This window comes from Triplophysa dalaica, chromosome 1 (assembly GCF_015846415.1).
Source record: "Triplophysa dalaica isolate WHDGS20190420 chromosome 1, ASM1584641v1, whole genome shotgun sequence".
Taxonomy (NCBI): Eukaryota; Metazoa; Chordata; class Actinopteri; order Cypriniformes; family Nemacheilidae; genus Triplophysa; species Triplophysa dalaica.
In genome coordinates, this window is record NC_079542.1 from 27907023 (window position 1) to 27925522 (window position 18500).

Sequence of the window (18500 nt, forward strand, 5' to 3'; positions counted from 1 at the left end):
TAGACCTACTGTTTCCTAGGTATTATCTGTAAATGATTTGAAACGGTTGCTTTTCTGGCCACCTTTTCTGCTAAGGGCTCATGCTTTTTTGTAGATAAATGGTTTCACGTGGCTTCCCAAGTCTGGTAACCCAAAACCACAAGCTATATGACTCTGTCAAAGAGGAAATGCTTTCCTTGACCTGAATTTGGATTGTCCTGATTTCTTTTTTCAAATCAATGCTGGTCTCTAAATACCCCCAGATAGTTGATAAATGCATGCAAGATGTTTACTATGAATTATGAAGTAAAAAGAGCTTGTCTGTGTACTTGCATGGAAACAATTAGTCTATTTCCTGATCAGAGAAATATTAGCTTCAACTCCCTGCTCACCCTGGCCTCCATCTGCATTCACCTGTTCCACCTGCCTCTCCACACCCCTTTCCCTTATCAAAGAGCTGGTGTATCTCACAGTACCACAATAAATAATCCAATGAAAGCTTTTGAGGAGTGTCTGGCTCAGGTGTTTCATGGGTGATCATTGTTGCTCAGTAGTGACTCGTTTAGTTGAATAAACTAAAGCAATTGGTAAGATGTCTGTTACTGATGTGGGTTAAATACTAATATATTTTCTATTACTAGATGTGTTTTTGCATTTTCTTTGTCTGTATTTGACAGTGTGACTTTGTACATCATCATCATTTTCTCACTCCGTTCTTTGCCAGTTTCTGCAAATCTACCCAAAGACAAAGAAGTCATTAGTTATTATTTACAGCCATTAGTTACGCTGATTATTAGCCAATTAATTTATCATTCTGTGTATCAGAAATTTATGAGGTGACACTTATGAAATGGGATGCGGCCCTCTGTCATTTACATTTAGGTGCCTGATGGATGCTTATACTCTGTATGTACGCACACCTACTCCACAGTTTTTCATCCAAAGAAGTTGTCTTTGAAAGAATGTCTTGTGGTGCCTCAAACATCCTTAACAATTAGGGTTCCAATTTCAAAATAACAATTTAAGGCCCAAGAATTGTAACTATAGAAGAAAACCTTAATGATAACTGTATTAATACAGTTCACACCAACTGAGGATAATGTTTATTTTAAAATGTATTTTCACATTTTAAAGGGATAAAAAATGTGAGAAAAATTAAATTCTGCAATTAATAACTCGCCCTCTAGTTGTTCCAAACCAGTTATTATTCTAACCTCTTTCTGGGGAACCTTTTGAGGAATTTAGGAAAGCAAACAGTTCTGGGGAACCTATGACTACCATTTTTATTCAACAGAATTTTTGGTTGGAGTATTCCTTCAGATGATGATGCACCTTCATTTCCATCGAGAGCTCTTTCCTGCATTCCTGTCTTGCCAAGCTGTCTCAAACAAACACTCCACACCATAGATTAAAACCAGTTGGTTAGGTGTTTTTGGTAACATCAAACTATTTTTGTTAGGAAAGAGATCTGCGCCCATGTAATTATGAGTTTTAAGTTTCAGTTTGAAAACCACTCGTTCAGTACAAAGAGTGAGATGAAAGTGATACCGTTTGAAAGTGTGCATGGGTGGAATCATGTGTTTAACTTGGATGATGATGGATGCTTTTCCTCTAGGACTCACCCCAAAATAGATGGAGCTATGTTTATCCTGTATACCAGATGCTAATGTGGCCATTTGTAAATACTTACAGACAAACCCCCTTTGGGAATTTGTGTCCAAGCATTATTTACATTGCAATTACAATTAAATTACTGTACAAACTACTTTCAAATCCTGTAGGCTAGGACACATAGATATGTTAATACTAACTGTACTTAACTAGTATTCAATTATTAAATTAAGCAGTTAACATTGGTGTGTAACTTGCTTGATTGTTCTTTTTTGAACTGTTACTTTACTTTTTTGGAAGAGGGGCTGAACTAAATCTACAGACCAAAATTTCATAAAGCAAAGGTCTCTTTTGACTTGGTCTTGTAAGTTCAAAGACCCACAACATGAAAATAGAAATATCTCAAACACTTTTAGCAAATGTGTAGCCCACTGTTAGCTAATTAGAAAGAGTTGTGCACAGGAAAGCATCACTCTAGTTTTCTTCCTTATAATTAAGTAATTGGAACTGAAAAAGTAACATTAGATTACAGAAAACAATCAAATGAAATGTTCAGTAAGTCTTATGTAAATGGACAGCAACATAGTCTGTACCACATAACCTTGATACACAAGTCTTACTTTTACTGGTTCACAAGAACATTTTCAGCAAAAACTGGTTTACAACAACTTTAACAGCGCTCACGCAGGGCAATGACATGTGGCAACTACAAGCATGCTTTGCTATGCACTGACACAATGTATGTGACGCATAAAGCATCAATGGAAATCAGAAGCCTAATTGTAACTATATACTGTATCTTAGTTTAGATACTACAATGTACTGTGGTGTATTGTAGGATGTTGTGTCCAGAGGCCCAAACATCCTGACAGTATACACCGGTTGTGACCTCATAGATGAATGCAATATCATTTTCATCTTGAAAAGATCCAGACATTGTTTTGCCCAAGAATCAAGTCAGCACATTCTCTAATCATTACATCAAGGACAGTCCTCCACACGCACAGTATTCAGAAACTATTGATACTTTTTTTGGTTTGTTTCATGGTTGGGCAAAGACTACATATAGCTTTGTCAAATTACATTTTGTGGTTGCAATGTTGCTTCTTTCTGGTGTTGTTTTCATCCCATGTTACTGTCTAATAAGGTGAATGGCATAGTTTTTTTACAGGAAAAAATTGTGTATTAGCATCACAAAGAGATGATAGGCTATACAGTTTTAATACACATTTTGTTTTATCAGGCTTTGCCCTTCCTCTGTCAAGCTCAAAAGGAAGTCTACTTCAAGGTCTCCGATGTTATTTTCAGGCGGGTTTGTTGTCTTTTACAACAACAAACAAACAGAAAAAAAATAGTAGGGGGAAGAATGTCATGTCAGCTTATGGTGGCAGCAATCTTTCAACAAAAATGATAAATATAAATAAACTTTAAAATTACGAAGAATAAAGCTTTTTAAGTTCAACTTTTGATCTGTCACACAACTTCAGATCATCTAAACAGGTGCTGTAGCAGTGGTTTCTTTTGTGAGGTTTTTCTTTATCTGCCCATCTGTTTTCCCTGAATACAAAATATTTCCAAACCCACGATTTGCCTCCGACAGCAATCAAGTCTTCTGCCTCTTTCGCTACGGTTTCATTGTTACAACCTCCTTGTTGCTGCATCGCATTCACTTTTTCATTCACAATACGAAAATAAATGAAAATGCGCTTTGGCCAATAGGGGCTGGTTACAGCCGTTGGGGTGAGGTGAGATCCAGTCAAAAGTGGAAATACGTCACCTCCACTCTAATTCTGACACCAACCCAGAAGTAATTTATGAAATGGTGCTGTTTTAATGTCGATACATACTTGTAATGTTTTAATGCTACAAAAATATTGTTTTAAATTTTATTAAATACCTTTAATGTTACTAAACCCAGACATTGCTTCCAGGAGTGTGTTTAGAAAGTTAACATTAAAATAGTTAGCAGTGAACAATAAATGAAACATTAAATAAATTCCTTTCTATTAAAATTAAAGATGTGAACACAAATAATTTAGATTATATAAAACAACCACAGTAAAATGTTGAATAATTGCCACAAATTAAGTTTTAATTGTTTTGAGTAAAAAACACAAACTATATTTACAAAACACATCAACTGGAAGTAACAGTAAACTACTTCAGTTAATCAACGAATGTTCTTCTCCTTCTTTCCTTTAAATGGCGGGTCGCAACCAACATGTCCAGACAGCATCAGTCTGCAAGTAGTGAAGGGATGCTGATATAAAATTACCCGAGTTAAAGTTCGAAATTCGGAGAGCAAAGCGATGCCATTATCCCCCTCCTTTATTATTGAGCGGAGGTGACGTATTTCCTGTTCGAGAGAGGATATCCACTCGCCCCAGACCCCTCTCGCTTTGGCGGAAATGCATAGACGGACATTACGTCAAAATAAAGGTTCCTCATATCGATATTTTGTGCGTGGCATCGATGCATCGCATCGTTAGACATTTTATCGATGTTTTGATAAATATCAATAGGTATGAAGACACCCCTAAGCTCAAAATGGATGACTAGACAGAGCTGATAATTCCCTTTACTACGACACCATTATTGTGAAAATCAGTTGAGGATTGCGAAAGTTATGATATTTATAATACGGAGAAATATAGTAAAATAGTTAACATTAACTACAATAGAAGTCGTGTGACCGAAAATGCTTATTATTCACACGTTTTTGCTTGTAACTTCCTTATTTTATCAGATATTTCCATGAAATTTAAATAGAAGGTAGAATTTTTTTCATTCTTTCAAATGAAATCACGAAAATGTACTGTTTTAGGTGGAATGGTCATCAGACCCATGGTACCTCACTGAAAACAATTTTAATTAATAAGCGTTCATTCATATTCATAAACATTTCTTTTCAGAATACAAGAGAAAACAACAATGCACATCAATATTAATTGTTAATTAATATTCATACAAGTACACAACAAACATTCATTCTCTCCAGGAGGTGCTGTCTGGCTAGACCTGGCTGTGTGTGGGCCCCTGTCTCCTTTTCATAATTAGCTGTAAAGACATAACATCAATTATTAGGCCCCTAAACTGTACATACATTGATTAACACTGGATTTCTCTAACATAAGCAGCACCAGAAGCCTAATAAACATGGATAATCATTTTACATGTTTGTAAATCTACATAATCTACATGATTAAAGAAAGTTGGACATAAAATGTTCTAATCAACATGGCTTATGTGTTGCAGGATACTTTGGATAAAAGAGTAAGAAAACAAGCATAACTTTTTGATCACATTCACCCAATGCCACTTTTAAATTATGTGCATAGATTTGTTATATTCAGCTAGAGGTTACATGAAAAAATGCAAAAAAGACCTAAATAATATTATGCTTGTTTACTTTGTCATATCCACATTGCACTTGCCCAAGCCTACTGTCATATCAAGTGTTCTTAGGCTATTAATTTAGACAGAGTTACAGGCTAGTCCTCAGTAATCTAACTCGAAGTGAGGTAAACTATGTTACAATTTTGACAAGCATGTCAGAAAAACCATGATATACATATTCAACTACATAGCATCAGTAATAATGTAAAGAAAAACACCGTCAGAATGAGTTGAATGCAGACGACGTTTTTTTTTTTTAGAACGGCGCCTGCAGTATATTCGCTAATCTACCCGCCACAAATGTTACTACCCAATTTCCGCGATTTTGTTAAATACTTTCTCCTCGATGGATTTCGATGGAATTTCGTCAGTGACAAGATAAAAGCTATGTATTTAGGTCCACCTACCTTTCAGAAGTGTCCAAAGCTTAGATGAAGCCCACATACCGGTTGAACGCAACGCAAATTTTCTGAAAGCCGCGGTGACCTGAAATCACTTTAGGGCTGATATCCCGAAGTGTCCAACGCTTCAGGGGCTTGCACTCGATGTAGTTACCGTCCTATTCAGGAAAACATACTCCCACCAGGCGGCCAGGAGAAGATATTGAATGACATACACATTTTAGTACCACGCGGTTTGGAACACATTTTTGAGTCAGATTGTTCGCCGCGAGTGGTTACTATGCCATCATACCTAATATCAATGTATAGATACACCCCTTACTGCAAGTCTCCATGCGCGCGTCTTCCAAAACAGATGAGACATGCAATCTATATCTACTCGTGTCTATTTTCAATTGCCCACTTCATTTAATACTGCGGGTTCACGCTGAATACATTTGATTTAACATTGCGAAATTAAAGCAGTGTTATTCTATTCATAAATTCCTTTATTTTTGGTCTTATTTGTTACAAAAGTATACCGATAAAAACCGTTAAAGTACCGAACCGAAAAGCAGTAGGCTATAAGAGTAGTAATACAGTTAAAATCTTAACGATACCCATCCCTACTCGTGCTCATATGTGGATCTTTTGTGTGCATTTGTATGTTCTAGTGTGCGCATTTCTTGCAGTTTAAGAGACCAGCTAGTAAATTGCTGTGCAGTGTGTAAACCTTACACCCCGACCTCAACAGACGCATTAGTGACAGAGGATAGAGCAGAGATGGCCAAACTACGGCCTGCGGGCCACATCCGGCCCCCGAACAATTTCATCCCCCGGCAGGCGGTTTTTAAATGTATTCAATAACATTGCGTTTCAGTTAGGATTTTGGTGAAAATTACTAATTTAATGTAATACAAACAACATCCTTTAGGTGGCGCGAGTCTGCAATGCAGCACACGTGAGTAAAAATGAAAAGAGAGGGACAGATGCGCTATTGCGCTAGATAGACGGGCGGTTTTAAACTCTGCGTTCGCGTCTTGTGCCTCGCGCTTGCGGGACAAGTGTAGTGAGCTTTGGTTTACTATCATGACATGGCAATTTCTTTTATAAAAAGCGCGTCTCGAGACACTTGCTGAGCGCTGAGAAAGAGTTCTGAAATCGATCACTATTGCCGTGAAATGCTATTAGAGAGACTGCTTTTACTTTCACTTCTTATAAGTCCGATTTACAATATATATATAAAGTTCCCATAGTGATGATGGTGAAATATGGCATGGCTCTCAGCCAATTAGATTCGAGAACCAGAATAATTTTAAATATGTCTCACAATGGATACATATAAATTAAATTGAGATTTGCAATGCCAAATGTTTAACTCGTATTGTAATATTATAATGTTTTATTTTTTAAAACTGAATTACACATCTGATTTCTAGTGCGTACATGTATAACCCATGTTATGCACAAAGGGTAGAGGTGCAGAAAATTATTAGTGTTATTATTTTCCTATTCTTAGGAATATTAATATTGATTCCAAACACAAACAGGACTCCATTGGGTTTTCAGGCGTTCACAAACTACTTTCTTGTGAAGTATATAGACAACTGACACTCTCTTCTTGTAAATCTTCACACCTCCATTGACAACAACTTCATTTGTGGAAACAAACCTATAATTCTAAGTATAAAACTTTGCCGTGAACTCATGCACCTCAAAGGGGCCACAATGTCATTAGTCTCAGCCTAATACGTCTTGGACTGTTGGCTGAACGTCCATGCATATGGCACACTTAACAAGAAGCACTTCAGCAGATTTGAAGTCTGGTCGAAACCTGTCGTGTTAACATTGATGCCAATGAGCGTTCATCAAGATCAAGTGTGCAAGGTTCATGGCATAAACTCTTTAAAAGACATCCTAAAGTTTAGCTCGAGGCACTTTGTGGCAAATTAAAGAGAAATTTTAACTTGTTTGCTCACTGTATACAGTTGGCAAAAGTCTTATTTCCTGGCCAACCGTTTGTCAGAATTTAGAAGGTTTTCCTAAAGATCCAGTTTTGCCCCCTCACATCTATTACGTAGTGTAACAAACTGTTGTTTCACCTCACCTTTTTATAGTTCTTGTTCAATTTTGTGGCGCTTATTACTGTGGTAATATTTATTTAACTGTTGCATCAATGTTTTAGCTTATATTTAACTCAAGAAATTGTTTAACGTATATCATTAATTATGATATATCGGTGTTTTGGAATAAACAAAAGCTGTACAAAATGTTCACATATTTAACAAATTATACTGTTTTAATAAACTGTATACTGTAATGTTAAACTGTTGTTTTGAGCTCAGTATTATGCGAAAGACAACTTACATTGTGTTATAGAAGATCAATTGAGAAACCACAGTTGTAAACTAAATTATGATCTTTCTAATTCAGTTCTTCGAACCCACCTGTTGTGTATGGTAAGTGTATATTGATTAAATTGTCTGAGATCATCGCACGCAGTACACTGACTTGTTATGATCCCGCCTTACCTTGTCATGCTTTTATAGCCTTTTGGAAGGACCATGACGTGTGGAAGCACGTGGCCATGTGCTCTCCTGTCATGTCTTGACCCCGCCCCCTCGTGTCCTCGTCTAGCTTCTCGCCTGTAATTATCTCCTCCTCCTGCCTAGTTTAATTATCCCTTCTTAGCTCCCCTATTTAGTGCCCTTGTGTTTGCTGTCCTGTGCTGTTTCATTTTGGTTTCTTGGTTTGCTTTGCGTTGACCTTTAAGATACTAACCTCGTGTCCTAGTTCCGAATTCCCAGTCTAGTCTAAGTGTTTAGTTTTGTTATCCTGGATTCTTTTGTTTTTGCCCTCTCGTGGAAAGTCTTTATTTTCAAGTTCCACAATGTTATATTCTCGTTTTACCCCATCGTGAACCTTCGTTTTTGTTAATAAAAATTTTAGTTTTGTACCTGCCACCTGCCTCCGTGTTCTCCATCTTGGCTCCTACCCTGACACACATTGTTTGGAAAGGCAGCATATATCGATAGAAGAACCAGTGAACAGAAACGCTGCTAATAGCTGGCTGTTACTTACAGAGATGAAGTTACCTCCATATTTTTCCCCAGCAGATGAAACCCCACAACAAACGAGCCCCCCCACTCCCCCTACAAACTTTAATCTAGATTAAAATTGGGAGAGTGTGTCTGACCCCCGAATAGTATCAGGAAGGCTATTCCAGAGTTTAGGTGCTACGTATGAGAAAGCTCGACCCCCTCTGGTGGATTTAGTTATCCTAGGTGTTATCAAAAGTCCTGAGTTTTGAGATCGTAGAGAGCGTGATGGGTTGTAATGTGATAAAAGCTCAGTTAAAGGTACAATGTGTAGGATTTTGAAGGATTTATTCACCTAAATGTAATATATAATACAAAACTATGTTGTGAGTGGTGAAGAAATACCTTACAAAATGAAACGAAATGTTTATATTACCTTACAATGAGCCATTTTATGTATATACACCGCGGGCACACCCTTACATGTAATTTATTAATGTGCACAGCCATGTTTCTATAGTAGCACTACACGGACAAACTGAGCGCGTTTCGTAAAACAAAGGATGCACGAGAATATGTTCTTCTTCTTCGGCTGTTTTTTGGGGCAGCTTCAAAGCGACTACATAGAAGGATCAGCAGAAGAAGAGGAAGAACAATAACAGCATTTACTTGTCGTGTTTTTTAGTAGAAATATAAACGGTTCTTTGTTGCAGTAAGAAGCAAAATTTGCGCTAATGGCCGACCACACATACTCCGCACAAGAGCCGTTAGAGCGTCAATCTGTTCGTTCAAAAAAGAGAAAATACGACGCAGCAAGGCGAAGTCGAGACAAAAAACGGCAGAAAACCCGAATAAACATCGGCATGGCTTTTCCCAAATGGAGGGCACTGAAGCAGGAAAAGGGTTTGCTAAGCGACGCCGAAGTTGCAAGCTTTCTGCTGGACCGGTAAGTTTGTCTAATTTCCGCTATATAAGTGAAGTGTTTGTTTGATAGCTTTAGCTAATAGATGAGCATTAGCATCAAGTGAGTTTTTCTTGTTTTTAGCACTTTGTTATTGTACTATAATTCCTTTTTGCATGGCCGTGTGCAAATCAAGTTAGAAATCATTTTTACAATCATAATTTGCATACATCGGGTGTAAATTATATTATAATACTGCTTAGCTTCTGTGCATACAAATGTGTAATTTAATAATTGATAGGATAAAATCCAAACTTCCACGTTGCATAGTTTATCAGTAATACAGTGTCAACGAAGATTTGAGAAGATACAATTGATCAATTGGGGTGATGCCTTACTTTAGCATTAGCAAGGGGTTTAAATAGGCTGTATGTTACGAACCAAGTTACCGTGCCAAAAAATGCTATGCAAAATAAGCGAATACATCACTGACACAATGTTATACAAGTAACAATAATTTTCACTATAACGATTAGAGTAAATAATGAATTAAGTCAATTTAATTAATTTGTTTTTCTTTGTAAATAAACCTCGTCACTTGATTTGCAAAGGTTACTCTCTGCTGTCTCAGACGACGACATCTCTGTCCTGTGTCCGTAACTTCAGTGTGTTGTTCGCCTGTGAGATGTAGATTGCAATTATCAACACCACCGATAGTGGCTGCTATCATTTATTGAACCCCTTTGTCCTGTGACGGCAACCGTAGCTACTCTAATAGAAGGGAGAGGATGGTGGCGGAGCTTTAGGTTGCAATTTCCAACTACGCCAATAGTAGTCTCTGTTACTTACACAGTTCACCTTTAAGTAAGTAGGCGCTAAACCGTTTAAAGCTTTGTAAGTAATTAAAAGAATTTTAAAATCAATAAGATACTTAATGGATAGCCAGTGAAGCGATGATAAAACTGGGGTTATGTGATCGTATTTTCTTGACCTGGTAAGAACTCTGGCAGCTGCATTCTGAACTAACTGTAGTTTGTTTATCGATGATACAGGACAACCACTAAGTAGAGCATTACAATAGTCAAGTCTTGAGGTCACAAATGCATGAATAAGCTTTTCTGTGTCAGCAACACATAAAATATTTCGTAATTTGGCAACATATCTAAGGTAGAAGAAGGCTGTTTTTGTGATATTTGAGATGTGATTTTTAAATGACAGGTTGCCGTCTAATATAACGCCTAGGTCTTTAACTGTATTTGTTCGAGTAACAGTGCAGCCTTCAATTTGCAGGTTGTAATCTGAGATATTCTGTTTACGTGTTTTTGGTGCTATAAGTAACATTTCTGTTTTGCTAGAGTTTAAAAGAAGGAAATTACTAGTCATCCAATGTTTTATGTCCTCGATGCACTCTGCCAGTTTGGATAGTTTGAAGGAATCATCTGGTCTTGATGAGATATATAGCTGAGTATCATCTGCATAACAGTGAAAGCTAATTCCATGTTTTCTAATAATGCTGCCAAGGGGCTGCATGTATATGGAGAAAAGCAAGGGTCCTAAAACCGATCCCTGAGGTAATCCATAAAATTACTTGCGTAAGATTAGACGATTTCCAGTTTAAATGGATATATTGATATCTGTCTGATAAGTAAGATCTGAACCATTGTAGTGCCTGTCCCTGAATACCGGTATAATTGTGTAAACGATCAAATAGTATTTTATGGTCTACATTATCGAAAGCAGCACTATGGAAAGCAGGACTAAGAGTGAGATGTTACCTTTATCTGATCATTTGTAATTCTAACAAGCGCAGTTTCATTGCTATGATGCGGTCTAAAGCCAGACTGAAACCTTTTTGTGTATTTCATTATTTTGTAGGAAAGTACACAACTGAGTGGACAGTACTTTTTCTAGTATTTTAGACAAGTACGGGAGATTTGAAATAGGTCCATAGCCTCCAAGTTTGTTGGGGTCTAAGTTTGTTTTTTGATAAGAGGCTTAATTACAGCCAGTTTAAAGGGTCTTGGGACATGTCCTAGATTAATTGATGAGTTAATAATGTATAAATGGGCTCAAGTACAACAGGTAGTAACTCTTTTAATAAGGTAGTTGGAATGGGGTCTAATAAGCATGTTGTCGATTTGGATGTTGCAATAAGTTTAATTAAATATTCCTGATTTATAGGAGAAAAATACTGTAGCTTTTCTTTTGGGGTGATGGTCGATACTAATTCTTCAGACTCACTTGGAGGTTTGGTTTTAGCCATGTTGTCTCGTATGTTTTTGATTTTCTCTGATAAAAAATTCATGAATTTATTGCTACCAAGGTGCGGCGGAATAGCCAGGTCAGGTGAAGTCTGTTTGTTTGTTAATATAGCAATTGTACTATATAAAAACCTTGGATTGTTTTTGTTAGTTTCTATGAGGTTACGGAGGTGCTCGGCTTTTACTGCTTTTAGTGCCATTTTGTAACAGTTTGCACTCTCTTTCCATGCAATTTTAAAGACCTGTAATTAAGTTTGTTTCCATTTGCGCTCCAATTTACGTGTTTCTCTTTTTAGGGCACGAGTGGTGCTATTGTAGCATGGTGCTATGATCTTTTCATTAATCTTTTTTGACTTCAAAGGTGCGACCATGTTGCTGGTCATGTCGTCTAGCGATTCTATATTTGTTGGAAAGGTTATTAAAGGAGTCAGATCTGGCAGTTTCCTACCCTGTCGATAACGAGATATACAACTGATTTCTGCAATGCGCAGTGTACATGTTATAAGATGGTAATCGGAAACATCGTCGCTTTGAGGTATAATATCGATATTGGTTAGATCGGCTCCGTGAGATATAATCAAGTCTAGTGTATGATTAATTCGATGAGTTGATCTATTGATGTATTGTGTTACACCAAAAGAGTGTATAAACTCTTTAAACGCCACTGCTAATGGATCGTTAGCACTATCTACGTGGATATTAAAATCTCTGACAATCAGTACTTTATCGACGTTAACCAATAGGCAAGAAGTAAGAACTCTATCGGAAAATTAGTGTAAGGCCCAGGGGGTCTATACATAGTAGCCAATGTAAGAGAAAGCAATGTTTTTTTACTTTTGTTTGGAACAATTATGTTCAACGCAAGCACTTCAAATGATTTAAATGTAAGCTTTGTTCTCCGAGTAACGGTGAGAAAGTCTCTAAAGATTGTTGCGACACCACCACCTCTACCAACCGGACGTGGATCGTGCATATAACCGTAGCTTGGTGGAGTAGACTCATTTAGACCAAAATAATTATTTGGCTAAGCAAGGTTTCAGTAAGGCATAGTATATCAAAACTGTTGTCTGTAATCATTTCATTTACAATAACTGCCTTTGGATTTAGTGATCTAATATTAAGTAGCCCAAACTTTAGGAGTTTGTTTTTCTCATTAAATGTATTGTCTTTTGGTTTAATCACGATAAGGTCTTTATCTGACTTTTACATAAATTATTATTTAGTTGTATTAGTCGGGGGATAGACACAGTCTCTATGCATTTGGAAGCAGCAAAATTCTTAACAGTTGGGTGAGAGGAACACAGACTATGGTTAAAGTTTGTTCTTACTAGTCAAATGGTGCCTAGCGTCTTTGAGATGTTGTCAGATAGAATTTCCGCTCCAATGCTGCTGGGGTGCAGGCCGTCGGGGCGTAAAAGCCTTGGTTGCTCCCAAAACAGATCAAAATTATTTACAAAGAGCAGCTTCTGTTCAATACACCATGACATTAACCAATTATTAAGCGTAAATAGTCTACTGAACTTTTCGTTCCCTCGTCGGTAAATCGGAAGCACAAACACTTAGAGACAAGCGGGTGGGCTCATTTTACTCAGGCAACCAATCAGTGTCACATGATCATCATGAAGCTTTGCGGCCCTGATACGATGATCCTCGCCATGGGCGATGCGTTGCGTACAGTATCGACAAGGCTCCTGAAGTCCCTCCTTCAGGGTCGCAGTTACCTGCTCAGAGACATCGAGAACACGGGCGCTTGGAAAACAGTGAGTTGCGCACCTTACCTTGATTGAAGGAAGCGCGTACGTTCCGGACGATTGAGTCTCTGATGACCACAGCGTTGCATTTCGTCTCGCAGAGGGTGGCAAAGTGGTTCTTACAGGCTCTGTAAGAACATACATCACAATGGGGTGTAAGTTGTACCCCTAGGGCGTAAGAGCCACCCAATTTTTTTCAAATTGACAGGAAACATGCCCATATAAGGTGTAAAACTGTTCTTTGTTGAATATCTTCGCAGCACAAACACTTAGAGACAAGCGGGTGGGCACATTTTACTCAGGCAACCAATCAGTGTCACATTATCATCATGAAGCTATTAAGGCACGCCCATAGCAACCATTTACAGCAACCTAGCAAATGATCCCTTAGACTCCCATAATAAAAAGTCCAGATGGATATCTTTGCAACACTTTGCAATTGCAGATGCCAAGCCACGCCAATAGCAACCAAACAGGTTAGCCTAGCAACCATTTAGTCAGGGGGGTTGATTACATTCATTAGTACTTAAAGTGTCATCACCCTAGTGCCGAGTTTCGAGGTTTGCCACTAAAGCATCAGTCACAGTTTCCTCCCTATCTAGTTCTGCTACTGCTTCTTCTTTTTCTGCAAAAATTTCGGCACGCTACTTGTACCGCAGCTTTTGTCATTACACTAATAGCCTAGAGTATCTTTCCTGGCAGCTGCTAAACCATGCCCCCTAGCAACCAAATAGGCTAACCTAGCAACCTTTAAGCAACACCTATATCTCTGCATCAGAACATTTTAGAGACTCAGGGGTTGGTTCGTTTCACTCATGGCATTTAGTATCATCAATTGACATAGGCTAAGCCACGCCCATAGCAACCAAACAGGTTAGCCTAGCAACCATTTAGCAATAACTATATCTAAGCCTCAGAACATCGTAGAGACATGGGGGTCTGTTCATTTCATTCATAGCCTAGAGTATCATAAACTGACATATGCTAAGCCACGCCCCTAGCAACCAAATAGGTTAGTCTAGCAACCGTTTAGCAATATCTATATATAAAGCATCAGAACATTGTAGAGACATGGCGATTGGATAAACTCTTTCTTGCCTTCATGTGTCATCACCCCAGTGAGTGCCCGGTTCCGCGGTTTGCCACGAAGCACCACTCACGAGGATATCGTAGAAACACGAGGATATAACTATATTTGAAGAGGCTATCAGGCTCTGAAGGAGCATCACTCACAATGGGGTGTAAATTGCACCCCTGGGCCGTAAGAGCCTCCCAAAATGTCTGAATATATACAGTGTTGCTACAGTTACTTTGAAAAAGTAATCCGATTACTGATTATACCTCTAAAAAGTAACTTAGTTACAGTACAGATTACTGGATTTTAAATGTAACTAAATTAGATTACGCGTTACTTTATCAGTTACATTCAGCAGCTGCCGCCAACACCCCCGCTGCCTCAACATAAAAATGACCATCGGTTTTGCCAACACTCACTTTATTGGAAGTGTATTTTTAACAGTAATGTCAACAATGTATCTCCTGACTTTTTAAATTGAACTTAGACTATTTCCTGAAAAAAAAATATGTTTTTATTTAAAATAATATAAAGACTGTTTTTCTTGATTTCACTGTTAACACTTTAACACTGTTTACACCTCCCGAGTGACCAAGCTTCTCACCCTATCTCTAAGGGATCGCCCTGCCACCCTGCGGAGAAAGCTCATTTCGGCCACCTGTTTCCAGGATCTTGTCCTTTCGGTCATGACCCACAGCTCATGACCATAGGTGAGGGTGGGAACGTAGATTGACCGGAAAATCGATGTCAATCTCCCTCTGTCAATCTCCCGTTCCATCCTTCCCTCACTCGTGAACAAGACCCCCAGATACTTGAACTCCTCCACTTGAGGCAGGAACTCTCCACCTACCTGAAGTGAGCAAGCCACCCTTTTTCCGACTGAGAACCATGGCCTCAGATTTGGAGGTGCTGATTCTCATCCCAGCCGCTTCGCACTCGGCTGCAAACTGTCCCAGTGCATGCTGAAGGTCCTGGTCCGATGGGGCGACCACGACGACATCATCCGCAAAGAGCAGAGTTGAAATCGTGTGGTCCCCAAACCCAATGCCCTCCGGCCCCTGGCTGCGCCTAGAAATTCTGTCCATAAAAATTATGAACAGAACCGACGACAAAGGGCAGCCCTGCCGGAGTCCAACATGAACCGGAAACAAGTCTGACTTACTGCCGGCAATGCGAACCAAGCTCCTGCTCCGGTCGTACAGGGACCGGATAGCCCTTAGCAAAGGGTCCCGAATCCCATACTCCCGGAGCACCCTCCACAAGATGCCGCGAGGGACACAGTCGAATGCCTTCTCCAAATCCACAAAACACATGTGGATTGGTTGTGCAAACTCCCATGAACCCTCCAGCACCCTGGAGAGGGTATAGAGCTGGTCCAGTGTTCCACGACCGGGACGGAAACCACACTGTTCCTCCACTTAAATAATCTGCTGCTCCTCCACATCGAGAGGGGCCAGCTGAGGTGGCTCTGGCATCTTTTCTGGATGCCCCCTGGACGCCTTCCCGGGAAGGTGTTCCGGGCATGTCCCACCGGGAGGAGACCCCGGGGAAGACCTAGGACACGCTGGAGGGACTATGTCTCCCGGCTGGCCTGGGAACGCCTCGGTGTCCCCCCGGAAGAGCTGGAGGAAGTGTCTAGGGAGAGGTCTGGGCATCCCTGCTTAGACTGCTGCCCCCGCGACCCGGCCCCGGATAAGCGGTAGAAAATGGATGGAAATGGATGGCACTTTAATAATGGCAAAACATACTATTTATAATCTGCAATTTTTATAAATGTAACTATTCATTTCTTTTTAACATGTTTTATGAACATTGAACCTGTTGTTCACAGCATAGAGCAGCAAGGAGTGGTTTTACAAAACAAGTGTAAAACGCACGAAACGAGAGCGAGTCAACCGTGTTTAAGGGCAGCATTTCCTCTACAACATACTGCCCGATAGAGATGCGTGGATAAACTAAAATGTCACCCTCATCCGCTGTTTCAAATAAATTATCCACCCGCACGTATAATTTTTTCTGATATAGATATCCACACCCGACCCGGACCCGATCGTCATTTAAATTACTCAGTAAATTTTCTAGCACTGTCTTTGTCTATAAATACTTAAATCTAATACTTTGATTTAGCACACACATGATATACCGTTTTTGAGGTACCTGTCTTATGGCTTTCATATACATACATTGCCTCACAGTCGTTGCATATTACATACCCAGTACTTGATTCATCCTTGTTAAACCACTTTGCTAAAACGCTCCCAAACGGTACTTTTCTTTTTTACCTTTTTTCTTTTTAGAGAACACCAGTCGTCTGCATTGCTCAGGAGTGATTCTGGCCCATTCTTCCACACAAATGGTCTTTAAATCTTGAAGGTTCCTTGGGCCTCTTTTATGAACTTTGATCTTCAGTTCTCTCCATAGATTCTCTATGAGATTTAGGTTACGTGATTGACTGGGCCATTCTAGCAGCTTGATTTTCTTTCTTTGAAACCACTTCATTGTGTTCTTGGCCTTGTGTTTGGGATCATTGTCTTGCTGAAATGTCCACCCTCTTTTCATTTTCTGAAACTTGTGAGAGGGTCTGGCGAACTGGATCGAGTAACCAAGACAGACCGCCCTCATTAGTCACCGAGACAGTGTGGGCAGCTCTCGAGCTCCCAGCGACTGTGACAGGGGGACCAAGGGGACGGTCTGCTTCACCATTCCCACGGGGGTGGTTCGTTGGCTGGCGGAGCTAACCATATGTTGCAGGGGGTCCCCGGAGGGAAGGTTGGCTCCGCCTTTTTGTCTGCCTGTCGGGACAGCTGTATGCACTGTCGGTTTGAGAGTGGTGGCAGCTGTCGTGTGTGTACGACCCTACGCCTCACCAGGGCGTGAGGTCGGGTTGCCGGGCACAGTTTTACACAGCATTACACTCCAAGTTTTACACAGCTCCTCATGCACCTCCGGGAAAAAAATGGCTCCCGTTGTGGGCGTGGTTTGCACTGGCTCCGACCCCAGGAACCACATATCCCCGGGTTAGCATGGCTGACATCACTTCTGCTTCCTCCTGAGCTCAACCCCCTGGGGGGGAGCTCGGATTCGTCAGAGTCGGATGCCAATCTCCCTCCGATGCTGCGAGCGACATCTCATCTACGTCACGCATCGTTTCCGAGTGCGTGCCCGAGGATCCGGACGGTATGCCACCGCCGGTTGGGGAAAGTTCAGAAGAGCGAATCGGGGTGTGATCGGCCGTGAGCACTTGGCTGGAAGGTTTAAGTTCGCAGAGGTCCCCACATCACTAACGCTGCTTACACTGGCGGGCATCGGAGCCTTAGCCACCGACTTCACGGCCCGGGTAGCATCGTAATGGTGGCTGGTTCCCGTAGGCAGATAGCCACCCGTGACCACATCTTATGTATGACCATTTGCAGTGCGGGCAAGATATGTCAACGAAAGCTGTTTCAGTGTGCTGGACACCCAGACACTCGACGCAGCTATCGTGTCCATCCCCCTCCTCGATGAGAGTACCTCACCCAAGAGAACAGCGGGACATGCCGCACTGGAGAATGCTCAGTCCTGAAAAGGACCTTTTTAGAAAAAATCGCTAAAACCTCCGGAACTGCCAAGACGCCCAGGGGAAGGTCACTGCAGGTAGGGACGATCCGCTGCTCTACGTCGTAGATCCGGCAATGTAGAAGAAGAATTTGTTGTATTTGTTTTGTTTGTAGTCATGAGCGAAGGCTCTGAAGAACAAAAGGTAAATGAATGCTGCACGCCAACTTCCTTTTATATCGGACATCCGGGGGTGGAGACCGGCATGCAAATTTCATTCGCCAAATTTCATTGGCCTTTACTATAATAGTCAGAGTTGATTGGTTCTCAAGGGCGAACCCCATCTGTCGTTCTCGACACAACGTCGAGAGGCCGACAGAAAGGGAACAATAAACACACAATACTGCACTATGACTGGCTAACAGGATTTCTTCGCCATCCTGAAAGTTATTTATGTATTTGGATTTTTCGCCGACCGTAACGTAAAAAAAAAAGACAACTTGATCAAGATTTTTACTAAACTCCCCCTTAAATAGTAAAACTAACCAGGAGTTATTACTATTAAAATCCGCTG

General features: G+C 40.2%; 1 protein-coding gene across 3 annotated transcripts in view; it reads left to right on the forward strand.

Moving 5' to 3' along the window:
- Window positions 1–18500, forward strand: part of rgs12a (regulator of G protein signaling 12a) — a 91996-nt gene that overhangs the window by 18705 nt on the left and 54791 nt on the right. The window lies entirely within an intron of this gene.